At 39.9% G+C, this 24,682-nt stretch overlaps 1 pseudogene; it reads right to left on the bottom strand.

Annotated features, from left to right (window-relative positions):
• Window positions 1-19,053: 19,053 nt before the first annotated feature.
• On the bottom strand, window positions 19,054-22,875 carry LOC139002564 (nuclear prelamin A recognition factor-like; annotated as a pseudogene).
• Between the last annotated feature and the right edge of the window lie 1,807 nt (window positions 22,876-24,682).

Raw genomic sequence — 24,682 nt, 5'->3', positions numbered from 1 at the left:
CTCAAACCTGTCCTCCATCCAGCTGCCCCACGGTAACCTCCTCAGTGGACTCCACCATGTACAGAATGCAGTTCCTGCCTGCCTCTCCATCTCTAACTTTCATTCCCTCCTACCTTGCATTTGAAATTCCAGCAACACTCAACCACTTGTTCTTTCTTTAGCACCATATGCTATTTCTTACTCATCGTGCTCATGTTGTTCATAGCACCTAAAAAGCGTTATGGCCTCCCTTTCCACTTATGTCATTGTCTTATAATTATCTCTTTGTACAACTGCTTTTCTTCCTGGACTGCAATATGCTGTGTTTCTATTAGTATGCTCAGGGCCCACTATTTGATCTGATGCATTAAAGATGCTCAATACATATTGACTAACATTAAAAGAGATAGTGTCCTCAACCTACCTCTCTGTGACCCTAAGAAAGGCATTTTATCTTCTACTTGTTTATTAAATGTAAGAGCATAATATTCCTAAAGAATTTTTCTCTTCTGAGATTATCTATTAGTTAATGTTTGCATTGTGGTCAGATCCCAAAGGTGCTAGTGTCCATATCAATGTCATAATCTTGACTCCTAACATTTTTACTGCAGAAATTTTCAAACATAACTCAAAAGGAGAAAGAAAAATTTGGTGAACTTTAAGTGTTAACATCCTGCCAACTTTATTTCATTTACCCTTCCAATCACATGTTTAAAGCAAATCTCAACCATTGTAGCCTTTCACCTATAAGTATTTTGCTATTCTTCTGCAACACATACAAATTTTTAAACATAACAACTATGACAATAATGGACATTTTATCTATATCTTAATCTATGTTACTGTGTTTTTTTAATTTTTAAAAAATATGTTTTTATTGATTAAGGGAGAAGGATAGAGAGGTAGAATCATCAATGAGAAACATCAATCAGCTGCCTCCTGCATGCACCCTACTGGGGATTAAGCCAAAAACCTGAGAAAGGGAATCAAAAGTGACCTCCTGGTTCATGGGTCAATGCTCAACCACTGAGCCACCCTCGCCGGGTTATCTTAATGTTTTTAATAATTGTATTAGTCTAAATTTCAAAATAATTTTTGATATGCTTAAATACTTTGTGGACATTTCTCTTGACAGCAGCTGGCAATGGTTTGGCAAAAATTAGCAGCATGTATTCCTGTAGGGGGCCAAGGTCAGGCCTGAAGCATATTAAAAGAACTCCTAGCTATGTCAGTCAAACTAATACTGCTAATTCCTTCACTCTCATATGTTCTAAATTTCTACCTACCTTTTTCTACAGGAAATATTAGTCTTTTTACCTGAATTATGAAAGGAAATCCCAGAGCAATAAAACACTTCTGTTTTAAAACTACCATGTTTACTGGGATTGCCACAACAATAATCCTTTTCCAAATGGTACATAAGCTGTTTTAAATGGCTCAAGAAACCCATAGTCAATATTAGTTCAATTCAGAAACTTTAGAAAAAAAGGAAAGTTGAAGTCAATAAATATAATTGTAGACAAACTTCTTCCCAGGATGAAATATCGACACAGCAGTTTCACTTTTGGAGTTACCTGCAATTCCCTGGAGGAATATACATGACTGTCCTAGGAATATTAGCTACAGCTACCAAATAGGAAAACGCTCTGTTTAGGCTGAAGTGCCATTTTTCCTTACTACCAGGTAAAGGAAATAAACTCATTTCTTAAAAAAAAAATCGACCACAAAAACCCCAGTGGATTTGTATGTTTTATGGTATATGAAAGACTGTGTACAGGTGAGAAGAAAATGAAAGCAAATAACCCAACTAAATCTATTAATCATCAAAAACATTGTATAGTGTTTTAAATCTGCTGATTTGTTCTGGTAACTCAGATTCACTTTAGAGAATCTTTAAAAAAATGTTGTTAGTACTGACAATTAACCTGAGGGAAAAAACAGAAACTAAAAATATACTGTTGTAATATGCTAGTAGCCCCTAAAGAAATAGCAACAAATAATTTGTCTTACTTTGTCCTGAGTCATTTTGTTTTCACTTTAAATTGAGTATGTCAATAGCATTAACCACACAAGTCTACTGCTTGGTTTGTAACCAGTGGATGCTATTCATTTTACATAATTTAGCAATGTGTTTTATATACACATACAATCACACATGCAACTTGGCACAAGAAGAGAAAAGGCAGTAATAAAATGTTTTTGAACTGCTTACACTTAAATATAGATAGAACACTAATAAACTAAGCCCACAACAATAATTTTGACTGCTTTTATATCATTTCAAAATTTGCTTTTTTTGAAAAATGAGCTTTGAAAGATTTAATAGAAAAGATGAAGTGTGAAGAAACATCTCTGGGTTAGGGGAAATCTTTCATGACTATTACTACTACTGCAAAGTTTTATCTTTGGGTAGGATTATAGTTTCTCAATGACATTTTAGCTTATTTCATTTGACTTCACAATTACCTACGAGGTAGGCAAAGCTCATTATTACCCATTATTCTCTAAAGTTCAGAGAAATTACAGCACAGGTAACTCTTCTGGGTTGATAGACTTGTTATACCCCTTGATCTGAGTTTTCATTACATGAATGTACACATATGTAAAGTTTCATCATGCTATACACTTACAGTTTGTGCAGTAACAATATTAAAAAGCAGTATGCTCAAAATCATAAGCAGGTGATCTAGAGAGGTTTTTATATACTGTGTAGTAATGTTTAAGTCCTATTAAGCAGACAGTCAGTAGAAGTTTCTTGCTAAAATAATATGGCTATCAGTTAGATAATAAATAAACTTTCACTAAAGTGTAAGAAATTTTACTGACTGTACCTTACTAAACAAAATGAAAAATAATTTCCAAGTTTGGTAGTCAATGTCCACATCACTTTGAGTAAGATAGCACAAACATGATTTCATTGACAATTTAATGTCCAATCACATTAGTAGCTGCTCAATTAAAAAAATAGAACCAAACTAGTTGTTCCTTTTTTTTTTTTTTTTTTTTTTTTGCAATTTAGCCATTCTAACACTTGCTCAATGGACCACACGTTGGTTATAAATCAACATTCAATTATTTTGAGTGAATTTGCCATTAATGTGGAGAAATTTGGAGAGTGTGTTGGGTCAGAGTATAATGAGATATCCACAGCTTTGGAGTAGTGAGGGTAGACTAGAGAGGGCTGACAGACATCTCAACACTGACTTGTCTATAACCTTACAAGTCAGACATTATTGAAAACTCAAATTAATTATCTAGTGACAATATGTAGTACCCAAGTTAAAATATTTACTACAGCTCAATTTTGCAAAACATTACATGAGTAATGAACATAACTCTAAGATATCCAGATAGTTTACCAGCCTATCTTTGACATTTTATCTTAATAACATTGTTCTCTCTGTTCTCATATATTTAAGCTTTTTCTTCAATCTGCATCAATTTTAGTAGACTGTAGCCATGGTTAAAGGGTACTCTTCTTCCACGTTAGCCTGCTTGCTCAAAGAAGCTTTGTTGATAATCTCTGACCAGGTGAAATCTCTATTTTACACTTTTGTAACACTGTAAGCCATTCCATCTTAGTACTTAACACATTATCATTTTACTCAGACATGTAATTTTATACAAAGAAAATGGCAGAGATAAAACCTAACTATATGCTCCTTGAAGGAATAAAGCATGAATGTTGTTACATAATACTGTATTTCATTAGCTCTACACAGATCCTAGGGCATAGAAGATTTTCAATTAAATTTGTTAAGTGAATGAATGAATAATGCCTGTTCTCTGCCAGGAATAGTCCCAGGTGTTTGAGGAAAAAATAATAAAACATACAAATACAAAAAGGTTCCACTATTTTTTAAACCCTTCTTTTAATAGTAATTTGGCACTGACAATTTTTATCATCAGGGAGATCATTGAAGTTTATTTTTGTAGTACGTACTTTAGTTTCTAAAAAAAAAATAGCACATAAACAAGACTTTTTTTCTGTTTAGTTTTCTGGCTAAAGAATGCAAATATAAGTTTCTCTTCATTTTACATGCAGATAGAGTGTGTGAGGCAATCTTTGCTTTTGGACACTTTAATATTTTGAAGGGAAAATGACATTAAAACAATGCCCCCACAAAATGTTACTGTTTTATAATTTATGGAATGCCTAATCTCAATGCTTCAAGGTCTCCCAGAGGTGGCATTGGATTAGCAATAGTCTTGTAATGTTTTCATGATCACTTGACTTTGTGATTGGGAACTCGGAAGAGAAAGGTGGTCTTTCTTATCACTCCACCTCCTGGTAACCACACATTGTAATAAACAGTCTTCTAAATGGTTATGTAAATAGCATGAGTAGAAAGAAAAGCTACTACTCCCTAACTTTTGTAGTTTTAGTTCAAATAACGTTCATGATCATCAAAATATACAAGGTTACAGAACACAATCAGTCTTTATCTAGACTACTTGCTGATAACTTTGATTTTTTATCTCAATTCAGCCTTCTGAATAATTAAATAATTGAAAAATGCAAGCTGAAAATGTTATTTATAATATTTATTTATTTATTAGAGAGAAAGAAAAGGAGTGGGATAGAGAGATAGTAACATCGATGACAGAGAAACATCATTGATCAGTTGCCTCTGCAAAACCCCTACTAAGGATCGAGCCTGCAACCTGGACATGTGCCCTGACTGGGAATTGAACCAGTGACCTCCTGGTTCCTGGGTCAATGCTCAACCACTGAGACACACTGACTTGGCTATTTATCATATTTTTTTATTGAAAATTAGTTAGCAGCAAATAGAGTAGAGACAGGCAGTGAAGATGGGAAAGAGAATACAGACATAAAAAAAAAAGAATCAGAAAGAACACATTTTTGAAATAAGATTTTATGGTATAAAAACATGTCCTACATTAGAAACCCATTTGTCTCTAATAATAAATATGGCATTCATAAAATATCATTTCTACAATATTTAAACAAGGCTTATTTTCCTATTTATACATATCAACTCCTTGAGTCAAGGGTGTTCATTTTCCTAAGTGGAAAATGGATCTAATCTACAGACTTATAATGTGTTTTCTGTTTATGAATGCAATTCATCCTCAACTTCGGCAATGTTTCAGGTACAATTCATAATCTTGAGTAGCTAGTGGCAACTAATGTGTAAGAATTACATTCAAAAATTTCCATATGCTCTGCATGGGGCCTTATCAACAGCTGATAGAACACCTAGCACCCAGCAATCCATGGGACTTTCTCATCTACAAAACCTCCTACTCTTTTTTCTGTTAAATATAATTTTAGTGATTTCAGAGAGAAAATGAGACTGAAAGAGATAGAAATATCAATGATAAGAGAGAATCATTGATGGGCTACCTCCTGCACATACAACCCTGCCCCCACTGGAGACCAAGCCTGCAACCCGGTCATGTGCCCTGTGAATCAAACCATGACTTTCTGGTTCATAGGTCGACGCTCAACCACTTAGCCATGCCAGGCAGGCTCTTACTCTTTTTTTTAAATTTGTTTTATTGCTTAAAGTATTACAAAGAGTATAATATATGTCTCCTTTTTTCCCCTTCTTGACATTCCCCCAGTGTCTTATGTCCATTGGTTATGCTTATATGCATGCATACAAGTCCTTTGGTTGATCTCTTACCCCCCTTCCTGGCCCCCAACCCTCCCCAGCCTTCCCACTGTAGTTTGATAGTCTGTTCAAATAATAAAAACCATTATAAACTGATAAACAAAAATAGATACAGAAGCAGAGCAGCATCTTACTTTTCTTCAGCATTCCAGATTGTATACCTCAGGGTTTCTTCATTATTTCACTACTAGAGGCCTAGTACACAAAATTCGTGCACTTGCGGGGGGTCCCTCAGCCCGGCCTGCGCCTTCTTGCAGTCCAGGAGCTCTCGGGGGATGTCTGACTGATGGCTTAGGCCAGCTCCCCACAGCAGTCAGTCGTACATCCTTAGCACTGCCACAGAGATGAGAGAGGCTCCCACCACCACCTCTGCGCTCCCCAGCTGTGAGCCCAGCTCAGGGCTTCTGGCTGAGTGGCACTCCCCCTGTGGGAGCGCACTGACCACTAGGGGGCAGCTCCTGCATTGAGCTGCCCCCTGGTGGTCCCCCTGGTGGTCAGTGCATGTCATAGCAACCAGTCATCCGCCATTTGGTCGATTTGCATATTAGCCTTTTATTATATAGGATAACTTGTTACATAAAAAAAATGAAGATTTACAGTCATGCACCACTAAATAATGAGGATTTTAAATGCACCATTAGGCTATTTTGTCATTGTTGAAATCACAGAATGCACTTACACAAACATAGATGATCTAGCCTATGATACACCTAGGCTATAAACCTATACTGCATGATATTATACTGAATACTGTAGGCAATTGTAACATAATGGTGTTTATGTATCTAAACATATCTAAAAATAGAAAAGGGACAGTAAAAATGTGGTATAAAAGATTAAAAATGGCACACCTATAACCTACACAGGGCACTTAGCAAGAATGAGCTTCAGGACAGGAAGTCACTCTGGGTGAGTCAGTAAATGAATGGTGAGTGACTATACAGACCCTAGGACATTGCTGTACACTACTTTAGACTTTATAAACACTGTACAAGAGAAAAAGATGCAACCAGGAGATGTAGTAAACATGAGAAGTGTGAGGCTTGCTGTTGTCATGACATGGTATACTGTTTTACAGTGAACTTTTTCATAAGTAGAAAGAATACACTCTAAAATAATGATGAAAATTATCCTATATAATAAAACCCGATCATTCAGTTGTTCGTTCCTACTGGGAGCAGGCCTAAGCCATCAGTTGGACATCCCCTGAGGGCTCCCGGACTGTGAGAGGGTGCAGGCCAGGCTGAAGGACCCCCCCAACTCCAAGTGCATGAATTTCATGCATCAGGCCTCTAGTAGTACATAAAATACAGACACCAGTAACATGGTCTTTTATTATCATTTTATACAACCGGCAGTGGAGCATCACCACAAACACATGAGCAGTGCATTGCACTGTGTTAGCTACAACATCACTAGGCAAGAGAAATTTTCAGCTGTATTATAATTGTATGGCACCACTGTGGTGTATGTGGGCTGTCAATGACCAAAGAGCATGACTATTAATTGAATATGTAGAACAGCTTGACTTTGACAGCAATCCAGTATCTACTTGCCCCTTCCAACCCACTATGCTAATTCATAATTCAACAACAAAGAATTCAACAAATGGCCATTCTGCCCTTATTACAAGTCTAGCCAAAGCCTTTTAAGAATAAATGACATCTGTAGTTAGGCGGTAAGATGTCACTCTAAGACCTATAGCAGCTTCCCATTTAAAAGGGTTCTTCAAATTGGGGAAACTCACAAGTTACAGGGGCCCCTTTTGTTTTCAATTTCTAACCCACATGAATATTGAAGAGGTTTGACTAAAGATAATAAGGTTGTACTTTTTTTTTTGGCTTTTCAAATTGGAATTAATAAATAATGCCTTTATTTGACTAACTCTTAACACCAATTAAATGCAAATAGTTCCTATGCAATGAGTCATATTCTATCATTTTAAATAAATGTGATAGCACAATTAAATATTTATTTAAAAATTTTCTATGACTAAAGAGATACCTGTTAATTGGTTTCTAAAAAGGAGGAGATTCAGTAATTATCACTTAAACAGCTCATTATCTGTTTCAGGATTTTACCAGTCAAGTTTTTTATGATTTCTAATTCAGAATTAGAGAAGGGCAAACAGAAACTGTAGTCTCTGTTCTTTTCATAAAAAGGTCCACCACCTTAGGTCCAGTTTCCAGCTGGAGTCATGAAGGATGTTGTTTCTGCCTTTTCAGAAAGGCCCTCATTTAAATTACCTATGCCAGTACCAAATTTTCTTCAACTCTATTTTTAGTGTTCTTCCCCCTTGCTGCCACCTCACTGCTTTACAAGTAATGTTATATGTGATAATGAGTAATGCCATCTATTCATGGAAATGTGAAAGGTCAGAAGTTACAGTACTTTTTTTTTTTTCATTAGGAAAATATGTTTCAACAGATCAGTCCAGATCCATTTCTGTAAAAAACATAAAATTTCCTTAAATTTCAGAGTGCCCATTTCTTCCTCCTCCTCCCCATCACTTCAGTCTTATTAATTACACAAGCTTTTTCATGGTAGTTTAAGTGCAAAGAAATGTTTCATCTCTTATTTTTATTCATTAAAATGCAAATGATGTAGGGCTTTCTGATTGTTTAATCCCCTGGGAGCTTTTAGATATGCAGCATTGAGTACATGTTTTTAAAGTGAATTCTTTTATATCCTTCATCTTCTCCCTTCCAATATGCAGAGCACAATGAATGATTAGTGTTAAGCCAGGAAAGCAAGATGTGTATGAAGATTAAAAATGACCTTGCTTTCTTGTCTCCATCTGGGATGAACTGTATGGTGCACAGAGGCCATTTTAAAAACTTCTGGTTGCACGTGTGATTTCCATAGCTCTTCCAAGTCAGGATTTCAAAGCTATTTAATTGACATTGGTTGTATGTTACTTGAACTAACAAATAAACAAACTACTACTTGTGTAATTAATGTAAAAAAATGATTCACTATGAAAGTCTATAAGCTTTAGAAATATAGAAATATTGTTTTTTGTCACAGGTTTACTTAAAAAAAAAAAAGAGTTGTTAAACATTCAACTACCAAGCATTTACTCTTACAATATATCTTATTCTTTTAGTATATCTATATATTACCAATATAATACCAAATATATAATACTATCAAAATAAAATTGAAATTACTACAAAAATAATAGAATTTATTTATAGCAGAAAAAAATTTAAAAATATATGTACAGGGTATCCCCAAAAATGTATATACGCTTTGAATAATTATTCATTCCAATGGGTTAAATTTAAAAAGAAAGAAACATCAATTGAGCTATATATATATACATTTTGGGGATACCCTATATATATTTTTCTATTTATCATATATATATGTTTTCTCAGCTTTGAAACTTATACTGAGTGATATAAATATGTCTTTTTAAGGTGATTTACCTTTATCCAAATATCTCTGTCTGCAAAATCAAGGTAAAATAGAATGCCACCCTTCTTCAATATCTTCCTTTTCTCTTCTGTCTTCCAGCAATACCTACCCTCTAGGACAGTGGTTCTCAACCTGTGGGTCTCAACCCTTTGGGGGTAGAACGACCCTTTCACAGGGGTCGCCTAAGACCATCGGAAAACACATATATAATTACGTATTGTTTTTGTGATTAATCACTATGGTTTAATTATGTTCAATTTGTAACAATGAAAATACATCCTGCATATCAGATATTTACATTACAATTCATAACAGTAGCAAAATTACAGTTATGAAGTAGCAACGAAAATAATTTTATGGTTGGGGGTCACCACAACATGAGGAACTGTATTAAAAGGTTGTGGCATTAGGAAGGTTGAGAACCACTGCTCTAGGCCAACCATGTCAAACTCAAAGGCTAACATGAGCTAAATGAACAAGGTTTAAGTTTACGTGGGCCACAAAAAAAACAAAAGCTTCAATTTTCATAGAAACGTAGGTTTATTTCGATAGAATCATACTAAATAAAAGGGCTGAAATAAATGAGTAATCGTTAACATAAAATAATAGAACATTTTAATTAAAATTAATATTTTTTCTTGAACATTAACTTGCCAGACACTGAATAACCGCACAAATTAATAAGTGTAACTTAAATAAACCTATTTTTCTTGTTCTCCAAAAGAGAATATTTCCTGTTGCGCACCCCAAACAAGTCAGTCCAAGGCTAATGACATGGCAATCAGCTGCTAAAATATTCGCTGCTAGTATTAGTGGAGAGAAATGGTGTGCCTGCACATAAGGTGGGTAAGGGAAATGAATGCAACACAATTATAGTAATCAGTCATTAGCGAGAGTTGTAGTTCATTATTTATAATTATGTATTACAGGATATTGTAAAAATTAAGTTACAAAATTTTTATTAAGACATTTCTTACATACCATTATATTGGCTGGGCCACAAAAATATTCATTGTGGACCACATGAGGCTTGAGGGCCCTGAGTTTGACATGTTTGCTCTAGGCCATATTGTGTCATTTAGAAGTAGCCTTACTTGGCTCATCTCAGACTTCATAAAAATTTACCTAGTTTGTGCCTTATATCTTCAAATCCTCTGTCAATATAATAAACTAATCCACCTCTTACATTAATATTTGCATATATATACATATTACTTCATGTAACTTATGGGAAAAGATGGTTCAAAGGCACAAATCTACTGTCATGGCAAGAATGTCAGGCAGGCTAGTATAGAAGGTATTTAGTACCTTAATAAACACTTTTTTGGCCTTCTTGAATTGCCTAATGTAATTATTTTTTTTCTCTTCCACAAATTAAGATTCACTTTGAAATGTGGATATTCAAGAACCATATAGAAGTAGCAACTTTATATTTATTGAATATAAATCTGATTTTAAAATTGTGTTATATGCTGCAAAAGCAAATATTAAATGTTTACATAAATTATATAATTTATTGTTTAATTAATCACTTTGTTATATAATTTATCAATTCAGGTGTTTTTAGTAGCACAATTTAACTCTATGCATATGCCATTTTGTTATGAAAATTGATACGGGAATTTTGGACTGGAAACGCGTGGTGTTCCCCTGGGCAGGATGGTTCTCTGTTGGAGTCAAAGAATGAAACCACGGACGGAAGATGCTATAGCAAAGGTGGAAATTTATTGAAGAAAAAGTACAGACTCCCACATAGGAAGGGGGAAAGGGTCCCACCGAGTCCCTTTTTCCACAGTTTATAAAGGCAGATCTGTGTGCCTTGATATCCCCTCTGATTGGTCACTAAAGGTCAAACCTCACATGCGAATGTGAGGCTCTCCTCTCTCATTGTTCTCCTATTCCCTCTGGGCTTTCTTCTTCCTTCCTTTTATTCTGAAAATGTGTACCTTTTGCTACTCCCACCTCCCTTATCTTATGGAAATGTAACTTCTGCTGCTCCCTTGTCTTATGGAAATGTACCCTTTTGAAACTCTGTAGCCCTGTGTTTTTTCCATGGACCCCTTAATTTTGAAAATATCCTAAACCTGCCTATTTCACCCCCCAAAATTCCTATTTTACCCAAAAAACTCCTTTCAAAAGTAGACCACATAGCCCTAGCTGGTTTGGCTTAGTGGGTAGAGCATCAGCCTGCAAACTGAAGGGTCCTGGATTCAATTCCATTCAAGGGAGCATGCTGGGGTGTGGACTCGACCCCCAGTAGGGGGCGTGCAGGAGGCAGCCGATCCATGATGCTCTCTCATCATTGATGTTTCTATCTCTATCTCCCACTCCCTTCCTCTCTGAAATCAATACAAATGTATTTTAAAAGAAAAGAAAAGTAGGCCACATGGAACAAATAAGTAAAACAAGTTTATGTTCTTCATACACAAGCAATAAATTCATAGAAATCTTCTAGAAACAAGCCGTGCCTTTCCTATTAATAGATTCAAAGATGCAAGGATGAAGAGCAAACTGAAGGTTCATAAAAATTAGTCCTTATATCTTATATACCTAGAAAGGTAATCCAATGTTCCATCACAAGAGATTTATAGAGGATTCATAATAGAGGCACAGCAAACCAAGCACTTAAAAAAAAAAAAAAGTTGAACTTGTCAAAATTTCAAAAGCCCTTCTGACACTTAGCAGTGCATTTCCTGGAACTGTGTGTTCACAGTCTGAGAAGTACAGTAATACTACATAGATTTCTAATGCATTAACAATTTCCCCTTTGCTAGGATTTTAAGGCTAAAGTGCATTGGCTTTGTTGCCTGAGCTTGTAGTTCTATCATTCTCCTGTCTGTATTTAGTATTTATTATTTTGAATCAGAGCCTAAGTTTTATAATTGTTCACAATTTATTTTAAAACATTTGAGTGGACTTAGGGCTGGGATGGTATCTTTCATTTCTTTGGCACGACCCAATTGCATTAGAACCAAACCGGGTTCCTGGTGCGGGCATCAAGGTGATCCATCAGGACTAAATTAGCAAACGGAGCCACTAACTGGCTCTGTGACCCTGGACCACTCGTCTCACTTTTTGAGGCTTCTGGTGCTTTGAACATAAAATGAATTGATTCCACTCTTTCTAAGATACTTTCCAGCTATAAAAGTCCATGATGCTTAATTAAGGAAGCAAGTAGAGGAAGAGAGTAATGTGAATATGTGGGAAGGAGTGATCATTTGGAGCATAGATAACAAATCCTTGGAAAAATTATGAAAATCAGGAGTATTGTGGAAGAGCAGGCAGAAACAGTGGGAATCTAGTATTAAAAGATAGAATGGTGTGAATTCAGACTTCTGAGTGATGCTTTTCTTTATTGAATGAATGCGTTCTCCAAACATGTGCAACTGGATGGCAGAAAGTCTGAAGTGTCTAAGTTAAGACAAACCTGGAAGAACAGCTAAAAGTTAGGAAAATAACAGAAAGGTGGTCCTAGCTTCTATCTTGACCCTCATGTCTGCCCAGATTTGGCAGACATAGGGGAAATCAACAGGGATATGGTGAAAAAGCAGCACTGGGAAGGCATAAGAATAGGTACTAGTAGATAGATAAGCAGCTGTGTATCATGGGGGATGGGAAATAGGCAAATTTTACAGATTGATTCCAGTCAAGAACATCTTAATAATAAAAGGCCAAGAGGCATCACAACCGAAATGACCAAACGACCGGTTACCATGAGGGCCCGCCCCCCCACCACGATCTGGGGCGTGGCCGGCCTTCAAACCCCGGGCAGCCCCTAGCCTGGGAGGCCTCCTAGCTGAGGACACCCAAGTCTGTTCTGGGCCTAGGGCTGTGCTCTTCCCGCGAGTGACTCGGAAACCACGAGTGTCTAATTGCCAGTCTCCGGGAGGTGGGAGTGCATCCACTGTCCACCAAAAAGTAGAACCATTGAGCCATTCACAATCTCAGTGCAGGCACAGGTCCATGGCTGATGGGGTGGAGGCCAGACCAAAACAAAACAGCAGAAATACCCTGCCCACCTCAGCAGGTGCAGCTGCAGTCCACGTGACCTGGGCAGTGTAGAAAGCTCTACCTTCTCCCGGGTCCTGTGCTGGCACTGCCACCTTGCTCACCCTCAAGCCCCCCTGAGTCCTGACAGCAAAGTGTGTAGGGCATCCTGAAGGAGTTGTGCTGTTCTGGGTGCTTTTACCCAAAGACACCCTTTGAGATGAATTCAGAGCCACATCTCACTTCCCACGAGACTGGAAGAACCATGTAAAAGGAATTTGACAAAAGCTTTCCACATCTCTGTTTATCCTTTGAACCCATAAAATGACCTTAAAAAAAAACAAAAAACATTCAGGCCACCTAAGAGAGAATGCACTTCCTGGCCAGAGCATGCAGGATTCTTTTGCCCAACAGGTTAAAGGAAGCAGAGAGCTGGCACAGTGGAAATGGCCCTGGTGCCCTATGAGGAGACTGAGGGAATGGGGCTGCAGAAATTCCACAAGCCTCTTGACACCTTCTCCTTCGCAAACCTCACCATCCAGATCCACCAGGACTGGAGGCAACTGGGAGTCACAGCGGTAGTTTGGGACACAGTAAGCAAATCCGGGGCGGAGGGGGGAGGGCTCTAAAAACATCTGCAATTGATTATAAGACTGGTCTTTATTTAAAAAGAAATAGAAGAACAGCTTTGTTGAGATATAATTCATATACTGTACATATCACCTAAAGTGTACAATGAACTGGTTTTTTAAAGTAAATTCAGAGTGGTAAAACCATCACCATACTCAATTTTTAAATATCTTCACAACCTCATCCCCTCCAAAAAAACTTCTGCCCACTAGAATCACTTTCCTGATCATCTTCCCCAAAATAGATTGTATTTTAAGGATTGGTAAAGGAAAGTTGAGGCAAGTTAAAATACTGCACAAACGATATTGTAAAATGACAAAACCTAAAGTGAAGATCATGTGTTTTCTTTTTTTAAAATATTTTTTTATTGATTTCAGAGAGGAAGGGAGAGGGAGAGAGAGATAAAAACATCAATGATATGAATCACTGATCAGCTGCCTCTTGCAGGCCCCTTACTGGGGATCGAGCCCGCAACCCAGGCATGTACCCCTGACTGGAATTGAACCTGGGACCCTTCAGTCCAGGGGCTGATGCTCTCTCCATTAAGCCAAACTGGCCAGGGCCATGTGTTTTCTTTAAGTTCTGCATGGTTGTAATGGTCCCCAAATCTATACTAATAAAGGGTAATATGCTAATTAGAGTGGATGTCTTCTGGGCGTCCTTCCAGACAAAGCCACAGTGGCTGCGAGCGCCAAGGCTCAAGCCAGCAGTGACAGCAGCAGTGGGGTAATGGGGGTGGTGCCTTCCCCTGATCTGCCAGATCACCCCCCACAGAGGGAGGCCAGGCAGAGGCAGTTATCAGGGGCGATCAGGCTGGCAGGAGGGCAAGGTAAGGGCAATCAGGCCGGCAGGCAGAGGCATTTAGGGGCGATCAGGCAGGCAGGCAGAGGCATTTAGGGGCAATTAGGCAGGCAGGCAAGCATTCAGGAGCCACTGGTCCCAGATTGTGAGAGGGATGTCTGACTACCAGTTTAGGCCTGATCCCAGTTGGACATCCCCCGAGGGGTCCCAGATTGGAGAGGGTGCAGGCTGGGCTGAGGAGCCCCCCCTCACCCCCCGTGTACATATTTTGTGAATCAGGCCTCTAGTAGTAGAATAAAAACCCAATCTTCAGAAGAATATGGTGAATCTGGAGTAGCTACAATGTATTTTCTATAACATGCATATTTTAACCCCAAATTAATCAATATAAAAAACAGGGAAATATGTATGTACACTCAGAAAAAGAAGTTGATGAAACAAATTGATTTCAAAGTAGCTATTATAAATATGTTCAAAAATTGAAAATATGCTTAAAGAATTAAAAAAATGATATCAATGAATTAATAAAATCTAAAAGAAAATCTAGAGCTGAAAATCATAGTTATCAAAATAAAAAGCTTTTCTAGATAGACTCAACAGCAAATTAGACATGGCAGAAGAAAGAATTAGTGACCCTGAAAATAGATCAATATAAATTATTTGCTTTGAAGAAAAGAAGGAGAAATGAAGAACAGAAGAAAAATGAACAGAACCCCAGAATCTGTTCTATCCTGAAGGATAATCTGTGTGTACTTGAGAAGACTGTATATGCTGCTTCTGCTGCTGCTTGGAATGTTCTTTATATGCCTGTTAGGTCCATTGGTCTAAAGTTAGCTTCAAGTCCAATATTTATTTGTATTTCTGTCTGAATGATCTAGCCAATGTTGAAAGTGGTGTACTAATGTCCCTTCATATTATTGTAGTGTTCTATATTTCCCCCTTCAAATCTGTTAGTATTTATATCTGTTAGTACTTAATGAGCCAATGTTAGTTGCATTAATATTTATGTTTGTTATATCATCTTAATGAGTTGCCCCCTTTATCATTATATAATGACCTTCTTTGTCACTTGTTACCATTTCTGGCTTAACGTCTATTTTGTCTGATGTAATATAGCTGCCCCTATTCTCTTTTGGTTTATACTTGTGTTGGGTCTGAGTCCCTCTGCCAGGGACTGGACCTCCTTGGACTCCAGGTATTGGATGGAGAAGACAAAATGAGCAGTCATAGGCATATAAGAGAGTCTTTATTGTAGACCAGGTAGCCATTGCTAATAAGGAGCCACCAGACAAAACAGTTCTTTAAAGCAGTTCCATAAAGCAGGAAGCCATTGTACACACAGCAGCCCCCTTACATGAAAGCAGCCTAGCCTCAGCTGGTCAGTAACACATCTTTACACTAACTTAGACAAAAGAGATTTCTTGCCAAATAGTGACATCAATACTTGGGCTATAGAAAGGCATGTCTGCCCGTTGCATACAGTACAATCACTGTGTCCTTGTTTTTGCATCTGCATATGGCAAATTGGCCTTGAGCATCCAACGTAATCTGGTTATGATTCCCACAACTTGTATGGAATATCTTTTGCCATCTCTTCACTTTGAGCCTATGTGTGTCCTTAAAGCTTAAGTGAGTCTCGTAGGTAGCATGTAATCAAATTGAGAGGGTTAACTTCAAATGCAGGTAGATGGGGCAAGGATCCAGTGGAAAACAAAGGCAGGTGAAACATAGGCAGGGGCAAACATGGCAGTTTGAGCCAGCCAAACCACAGGAACCAACCAAACAGAAATAATAAAATGTTTTTGGACACAAAGCGGGAAGCATGGGAAAACAAGGGAGGGCCTGCAGTAACAAGCTGTACGAACACATAGGAACAGAGAAAGTTCAGCATAGGAACAGAAAAGGAACACATAGAAACAGGAAAAGTCCAGGTCCATCGCTGGGCAAAAACAACTGAGGGAATCAATCAAGTGATGACACAGGTAGACATAGAGCAGGCTTGTGGCAAATATATACCCTTGGACTACAAGGCTTTAACGGGCAGCCCATTATTGTGTTCCCCTCCCCTTGCGGGGAGTCTAAATCTGCTTATAATAAATTTTCCACACATTTGCTTAAATCTTCTGGTCCGCATAGCTCATTCTTTGGCATCGTGAGACATGACCCTGGGAAAACACCTTGGCTTGCCATTCTGCTTATCAAAATTTTGTCCTGTGTTTTTTTAATCCATTCAGCCACTCTATGCCTTTTAATTAAAGAATTCAATTTATTTACATTCAGAGGATTATTGACAGCTAATGACTTACTAGTGCCATCTTATTCATTGTTTTCTGGCTGTTCTGTAGTTTTCTTATTCTTTTCTTCCTGTCTTGCTACCTTCCTTTGTGAATTAATGCATAGATGTATGATTTATAAAAAATTTATATTTGTTGTTGAAAGTATTACAGATGTCCCTTTTTTGTTTCCCCATTGACATCCCTCCTCCCCACTCTCATCGCTCCCCAGGCCTTCACCCCACCATTGTCGGTGTCCATGAGTAATGCATATATGCATATAAGTTCTTTGGTTGATCTCTTCTCTACCCCCCCTTCTCTCTGAGAATCCTCAGTCTATTGCATGCTTCTATGTGTCTGGATCTATTTTATTTTTTATGTTTTATTTTGTTTTAAATTTATGTTTATTGTTGACAGTATTACAGATAGCCTCCTTTTATTCCCCATTGATCCCCTCCAACTCCCCCCCACCCCATTCACCCCTCCCAGGCCTCCACAACACTATTATCTGTGCCCTGGGACTATGCATGTATGCATATAAGTTCCCCAATTAATCTCTCCCCACCCACCCCACCTTCCCTCAGAGATTCAACAGTCTGTTCCATGCTTCTATGTCTCTGGATCTATTTTATACATCAGTGTATTTTGTACATTAGATTCCACATATGAGTGAGATCATGTGATACTTATCTTTCTCAGCCTGGCTTATTTTGCTTAGCATAATACTCTCCGGGTCCTTCCATGCTGTCTCAAAGGGTAAGAGATCATTCATTTTCATAGCTACACTAGAGGCCCAGTGCACAAATTCGTGCATGAGTAGGGTCCCAAGGGGACCACCCCCCATGCACGAATTTTGTGCACGAGTAGGGTCCCAAGGAGGGTGAGGAGGAGCCAGGACCCGATCGTCCCTCCAGGTGGGTAGTGGGACGCCCTTGCCAGCCTGGGATCTGGATCCTTCCCACAGACATTCCCGCCCATTGTCAGAAGACACCTGGAAGCCGCTTTTTTTTTTGACACTTCAACTGTTTATTCCATAATCAGAAATGAATCTACATTACCACAGAGTATGAAACCCCACTGTAAATAGATTGAAAGCAGAAAATAGGTCATTTCACACAATGTCCCAGTTATCAACGCAGATGGGTGCATAGGTACAATAATAACACATGAATGAGGGAAATCTAACAGGCTGAGGGGTTCAAGAAGGTCACCCACATGGTAACAAAATCTAAGTGCTCTAGAAACCAACACCAGGCTGGCCACAGGCCTCACTTCACAGGACGACCCTAACGTGCATGGGGTGCTGGGCTCTATGATGACTGTGTATCTTTCTGTGTAGTTGTCTCTGGGCCAACTACTCTCTTCCTTCTCATTTAGGGTGAGCAGCATGTGAGGGCAGAGCAGCTGCTCAGAGCTGAGGGGAGTGGCCGGGCCCACGGGGTGAGAGGTGGACACAGAAGACACTATCTCACCCAATTGTGGGGCGGGCTAGCTGGCCTTCATCTGCCTGACCCCACCCAGGGAGGGACCAAGCAGGGTGTCCGTCTCTCCATTCTCCATCCTTCCATCTGTGACACCTGTCACCCTTGCCAGGCCTACCCCAAATTGAGTTCAGCTCAATCCCTGAATGTAAAAGGGCACAGGGTGGGAGGGCCCCCACTCCAGTGCCCCCTGATTCCCAACGACAGGACCTGGTAGACAGGACCTGACCACAGCTGCAGAACATAGATCTGTTTCAAGAAAAGTTGAGAATGCAGACTTTCATATGAGTCCCTTTTCCAAAAGGTGGCAGTTTATTCACATTGTGGCAAAGACACCTTCAAGAGTAACATAAGTGGGTAAAGTCAGGGCCAAATCAGGCCATTTCCTCATCCAATCTCTCTGAGGCACGTGAACAGAACCAAGTCTCAGCTCTTCGCAGGACACTTCCGAGGTTTTGTTTTGTTTTGTTTTTTGTTTTTTAAGCCTAAAGGACAGTAGTCTGTCTCCATTTTTGTTCTTTGGGATTTTTTCATCGTCGGATAAAAGGATATGTACATTGGGGCAATCCTCTGGAGATACAATATTCCAGTTGCACCCATGTGACGATGACAGCACACCTCAGAGGGAGGGAGCCGACAGATAGGGAGCAGGGAATTCTGGAAACCAAAGCAATGACAGAGATGCTAAGCCTTTCCTTCACGCGTCTGACACCTCTCCTCAGGCAGCCTGCAGGTCGGGCATCTGCTGGACCTTTACCACTTGATGTCCTGGCAGGCTGCCCTGGGCCCTGCTAGATGGTGTGCAGGGCGCCTGGGCCCGGGGGGAGTCCCCCCACCCAGTCACTCCTGGTACAGCTCCTGCACATGGGCGCTGGTCTCTGGGGGCCACACCGGGATGGCAGCGTAGATGCCTTTCATCTGCCGCAGCAGTGCCCTGTCCCCCCACCAGTCCTCCACCTGGGCCTGGCCCCTGCTTCTTAGACATGCCTGGTGCAGGCCAGGACCTCCACGAAGTGGCAGGGGAACTTGCCCTTCTACAGCTTCAGGACCACTTCTGGATGTTCCAAAAGCCATTAGCAGCCTCAAAGCATAGCAGAACCTCTCTGTCCCTTTCAAGGGTGACCTCCTGGAAGTCTTTGTTCCTCAGGGTGCAGTAGGTGAGCACCCCCCCCACATCCTCATTGAACAGCTCCTTGGCCATGTGCCTGAAGATGTGCACCAGGTACCCGTCAGAGCTGGCACCCTCGTGGAGCCTCACCTCCTCTTCCTTCACGTCTCCAAACAGAGTGTCCACGGTGGCAGCATTCAAGGCGAGGTCACTTTTCTCCATTATCTGGACAATTTCACCTGAGGTTAACATGCATTCAGCACCCCGGGAACTATGCAAAGCTATGGGAACATCTTCTCAAAGGGCTTTCAGTTTCTTGTGATAACATGGGGCCCCAATGACATGGAAAATCTTGTCTGGGAACAGGTTCTGCCATCTGGTGAAGTAATCCTTCACCAGAGAGCCCATGATTTGCTGGGGAGACTTGGCTGTGCAAAGGTAGGGGTGATGGGGTGACCCAGCACATGCTCTGCATATCGGTGCCAGCCAGGGCAGGCGGAGGTCAGCATGGGTAGCCGGGGCTCTTCCTCATGGTGCTGGCAGTACCGATGCACAAATTCCTTCTGACTCTCCAGGATGCTGAAGCCCGCAGCTATCTTCATGTCAAAGATAGTGCGCCCCAAGGCTTTTGAGAAAGCCGCAGAGCCTTCTGGATGCATCAGTGACACTGAGGCTGAATTTAGCAGCAAAATAAGGCAGAGACTAAGGACACATGGACACTGCCAGCACTTTGAGCTGTGAGGTATCTCATTTCTTATTAAGGTTCAGAACACAGAAGAAGTGCTTGGTGATCTGCTGAGAAACTTAGACTCCTTCCTCTGCGGTCACACAACTGTCACACGCAGGCAGTCGCTCAGAAATATCTTGGCATTGGCCAACTTAGGGAATTCTCCCTTCTCTCCGTTCTCCTGAGCCGGACTCCGGACGTTGACTGCGGCATTGTCTTGGTAATTGGTTTTTGTTTTTTTACTACATTCCTTCCATGTACGGTGCTCACACTTTATCTGGAGCAGGGTAGGTGGGGGCCAGCTCAAGTGACCTAAAGGAAGCATGGGGAGAGCAGTCACCACTGGTCACCCCTGGCGCTGCTGGTGGTATCCTTTCTTCCTTGTGGAGCATCTAGGAAGGGGAAGCGGCCACAGTGCTCAAGGCCGAGTTCCAGGAGGCCGGCAGCACTGTCGGGATCATGCCAGCAGTGCTGGTCTATTGGTGCCTGGCCTGTCCTCCGGAGATTGAACCTGCAGAACTACTAAGGGAGCCAGTCCCCAGTTCCACCCCGCCTCTGCCACCAATCGATTAGAGTCTGAGGGCCAGGAGGAACCTAGGGGTCTTCCTTCTACCCTCTCGCCAGTCCCTGCCGTGCCACTCATCCTGGTTCCCCCATTAGCCATCCCCTGATCAATCGGAGCCTGAGGGCCAGGGGAATGGACCTAGAGGTGCTCAATGCACATCATGGTGACTGGTCCTTTCGTCGTCCTGGTCATCACAGACACTGGCTTTTTATATATATAGATAATATTCCATAGTATAAATGTACCATAGTTTTGTTTTCTTGTTTTTCAGGAGCCAATTTCATTTTATTAAATTTTTAGTTGCAAAGGGTTTAATTATAAACTTTAAAAAAAATATTTATTGTTAAAGTGTTACAGATGTCCCCCCTTTTTAATATGCATATAAGATCTTTGGTTGATCTCTTCATGCCCCTTTGCCCCCCTCCCCCCCTAAGATTCATCAGTCTGTTCCATGTTTCCATGCCTCTAATTCTATTTTATTCATCAATTTATTTTGTTCATTAGATTTCTTGTTAATATATTTTGATTTTTAGATTCAATTGTTGATAAATATGTACTTATTGCTATTTTATTGTTCATATTTTTTATCTTTTTTTCATCCTCTTAAAGAACAACCTTCAACATTTCATGTAATACTGGTTTGGTGGTGATGGGCTCCTTTAGCTTTTTCTTGTCTGTGCAGCTCTTTATCTGCCTTTTAATTCTAAATGATAGCTTTGCTGGATAATCTTAGTTGTGGGTCCTTGCTATTCATGATTTCAAATATTTCTTGCCACTCCCTTCGGGCCTATAAAGTTTCTGTTGAGAAATCAACTGACAGTTGTACGGGTGTTCCCTTGTAGGTAACCAACTGCTTTGCTCTTGCTGCTTTTAAGATTCTCTTTATCTTTACTCCTTGGCATTTTAATAATGATGTGTCTTGGTGTGGGCCTCTTTGGGTTCCTCTTATTTGGGACTCTATTGTAAGTCTATTTTTTTCACCAGGTAGGGGAAGTTTCTGTTGTTATTTCTTCAAATAAATTTTCAATATCTTGCTCTCTCTCTTCTCCTGACATCTCTATAATGTGAATGTTGGTACACTTGAAGTTGTCCCAGAGGCTCCTTACACTATCTTCATTATTTTTAATTCTTTCTGCTCTTCTTATTAGGTGTTTTTTTTTGTTTCCTCATAGTCTGAATTGTTTATTTGATTCTTGGAACCCTCTACTCTACTGTGGAATTTCTGTAAACTATTCTTTATTTCAGTTAGTGTATGCTTAAATGACTAGTCCTTTACCATGTCTTTGAAATTCTCATTAAGATCCTTGAATGCCTCACTAAGTCCCTTGAAACTCTCATTAAGCTTCTTGAGTAAAGTTATAACCATTGTTTTGAACTATGTATCCAATTGTTTGCTTGCTTCCATTTCTCTCATTTGTGACATGTTTCTTTGTTTATGCATTTTGGCTGCTTTCCTATGTTTGCTTCTATGTATTAGATAGAGCTGCTATGTCTCCTGGAATTGGTAGAGTGGCCTTGTGTAGTAGGTGTCCTATAAGGCCCAAGTGGCTCAGCCTCCCCAGTGGGGCTTTTGTGCTCAGTGAGTCTGCCCCTTGCATGTGTCACTTGTGGATGTGTAGAATTGTAATCTAGTATTTTTTGAAATTGTGCACCAGGTGTATTGACTTTGGGGCCTCTGAGGAGGTACAAAGTCAACCACTGCCTGAGGCCACCCAGGAGGGGCTACAGAGATCTGCAGATGACTGCTACTTGTATTGGACTTGGAAGTGCTGAGGGGAGGCACAGCTATGAAGCTAGGCAAGCTGGCACTAGTGCCTGGTCTTATGCCTCTTACTGATAGGTTTGAGGTACGCTGATGTAACTGCTGCTTGTTTGAGAGATTTTAAGAAAGTCTGAATCCCGAGAAAGGCCAGGCCATTTCATATGGAAAAGCTGCTGCAAACAGCTTGGGTGTGCCTGCAGACTAGATGGGACAGGGTCTCATCAGATGGAGCAAATAGTGTGGCCAAGCTGATGGAAACTCAGATATAGCTTCTAGTCAGCTCTGTGAAGGGGGTTGGTCCCAGCACAGGAACAATGACCCCTGGGAGCACCCCCATTGGAGAGAAAGCTGCCCCTAAGTTCCTATCCCAATGCCAGACAATCTGGTTCCTCGATGTATGTACCTGGATCCCCAAAAGCCTCCTGGCTCTGGAAGTTAGAGGAAGCAGGACCATGTATGTTTGTGTTCTGACCCTTCAAGAAGACTCCAGAAGCCTCCATGTTACTCAGCAACAATCCCCACTGGTTTTTATAGTCGGAAGTTATGGGGACTTGGATCTATTTTTGTTAGTTTATTTTGTTCATTAGATTCAACATATAAGTGAGGTCATGTGATGCTTGTCTTTCTCTGACTGGCTTATTTCACTTAGCATAATACTTTCCAGGTCTCTCCATGCTGTCTCAAAGGTTAAGAGATTCTTTGTTTTTACTGCTGCATAATATTCCATGGTGTAAATGTACCACAACTTTTTTATCCATTCATCTATTGATGGGCACTTAGACTATTTCCAGATCATAGCTATTGTAAATAGTGTTTTTATGAACATAAGGGTGCATATATTCTTTCTGACTGGTGCTTCAGGCTTCTTAGGAAATATTCCTAGAAGTGGGATCACTGAGTCAAACAACAGTTCCATTTTCTTTTTTTTCTTTTTTTTTTTTTTGAGGAAACTCCACTGTCTTCCACAGTGGCTACACCAGTCTGCATTCCCACATTGATGTATGTTTTGATTTCCTTCTTTCTCTTTTGTGAATCTATTGTAGGTTTTGCTTTGTGGTTATCATGAAGCTTTCATAAAATATTTAATAGAAATAACAGTCTATTTTGCCAGTAACTTAATTTCTCTTGCATAAAAAAACTCTTTTATGTTTTTGATGTAAAAATTTACCTCTTTTATATTATATATTCACTAATAAACTGTTATAGCTATAGTTATTTTTAATACTCTTACCCTTTAATAACATTTATTATAGAGGTAAGTGTTTAACATTTCACCATATTATAGCATTAGAGTATTCTGAATCTGACTATGTACTTACCTTTACTGGTGTGTTACATATTTTCACATGTTTTATGTTCTCGTTTCAAGGAATTTGTGGGTGAATTAAGTTCATGAGTGGGCTTTTTGATGGAGTCATAATGCAATTAGTAAGATTCTCATTCTTCTAATGCCCTCCAAGAGTCCTATCTGCTGCTCTCCTAGCCTTTTCTCACACCCTCGTCATGTAGTTCATGATTCAATAATCTCCATGGGACAAGAAAGAAATTAACCCCTTTGGTAGTATCCCACATGGCTGGGGAAGCCAGGTGCTCTCTCACATGTTTTGTTTTTCCCCATGGGAAAAATCACAGCCAAGAATATATATCTTGGCCTTGAACTGTGCCACCTTTTAGGAGGGGATAAAATCAAATTATTCCTATTACCCACTTCTATATGTCCAGACTTGTATTTTCTGGCTTCAATAGTGTTCTGTAATGTCCCTTCTGGAAACCTGGACTTCCACAAAGTCTCTCTTGTATGTGAATGATTGTGTAAGACAGTGTTGTCCAGGAGTACCTGAACTATGACCAAAGGGGCTGGAGCTAGCTCACCGATTACCAGAGGATATACAACCAGGAACAAAGTCTGTCTGCCTATTGCCAAATGCAGAGATGGACAGGACTCCTCCCAGGTCCCTTGGTGTATGGTGCTGGATCCCATAGTTTCCACAAAGGCCCTTTTGCTTATAGAATGATGCTAAATTTTTGCTGTTGAGGTGAGGGACAAAAATGAGGTATGTCTTATGTCACTCTAAGTCCAGGGTTTCACTGAGGACTAGTCACATTGGCACTAACAAGCCATCATTTCCAAAGTTCCAGAGTCCCAGAAGAAAAGCAGGTATCTATATATACAAAAGCCTAAACAACCAAAGGACTAGAACAACCAGTCACTATGACGTGCACTGACCACCAGGGGGCAGACACTCAATGCAGGAGCTGCCCCCTGGTGGTCAGTGTGCTCCCACAATGGGAGCGCCACTTAGCTGA

This window comes from Myotis yumanensis, unplaced genomic scaffold (assembly GCF_028538775.1).
Source record: "Myotis yumanensis isolate MYYU_CA2020_CCGP unplaced genomic scaffold, mMyoYum1.0.hap1 SCAF_2, whole genome shotgun sequence".
NCBI lineage: Eukaryota > Metazoa > Chordata > Mammalia > Chiroptera > Vespertilionidae > Myotis > Myotis yumanensis.
The sequence above is the reverse complement of the archived record's forward strand: the minus strand, read 5'-3'. Positions and strand labels throughout refer to the sequence as shown.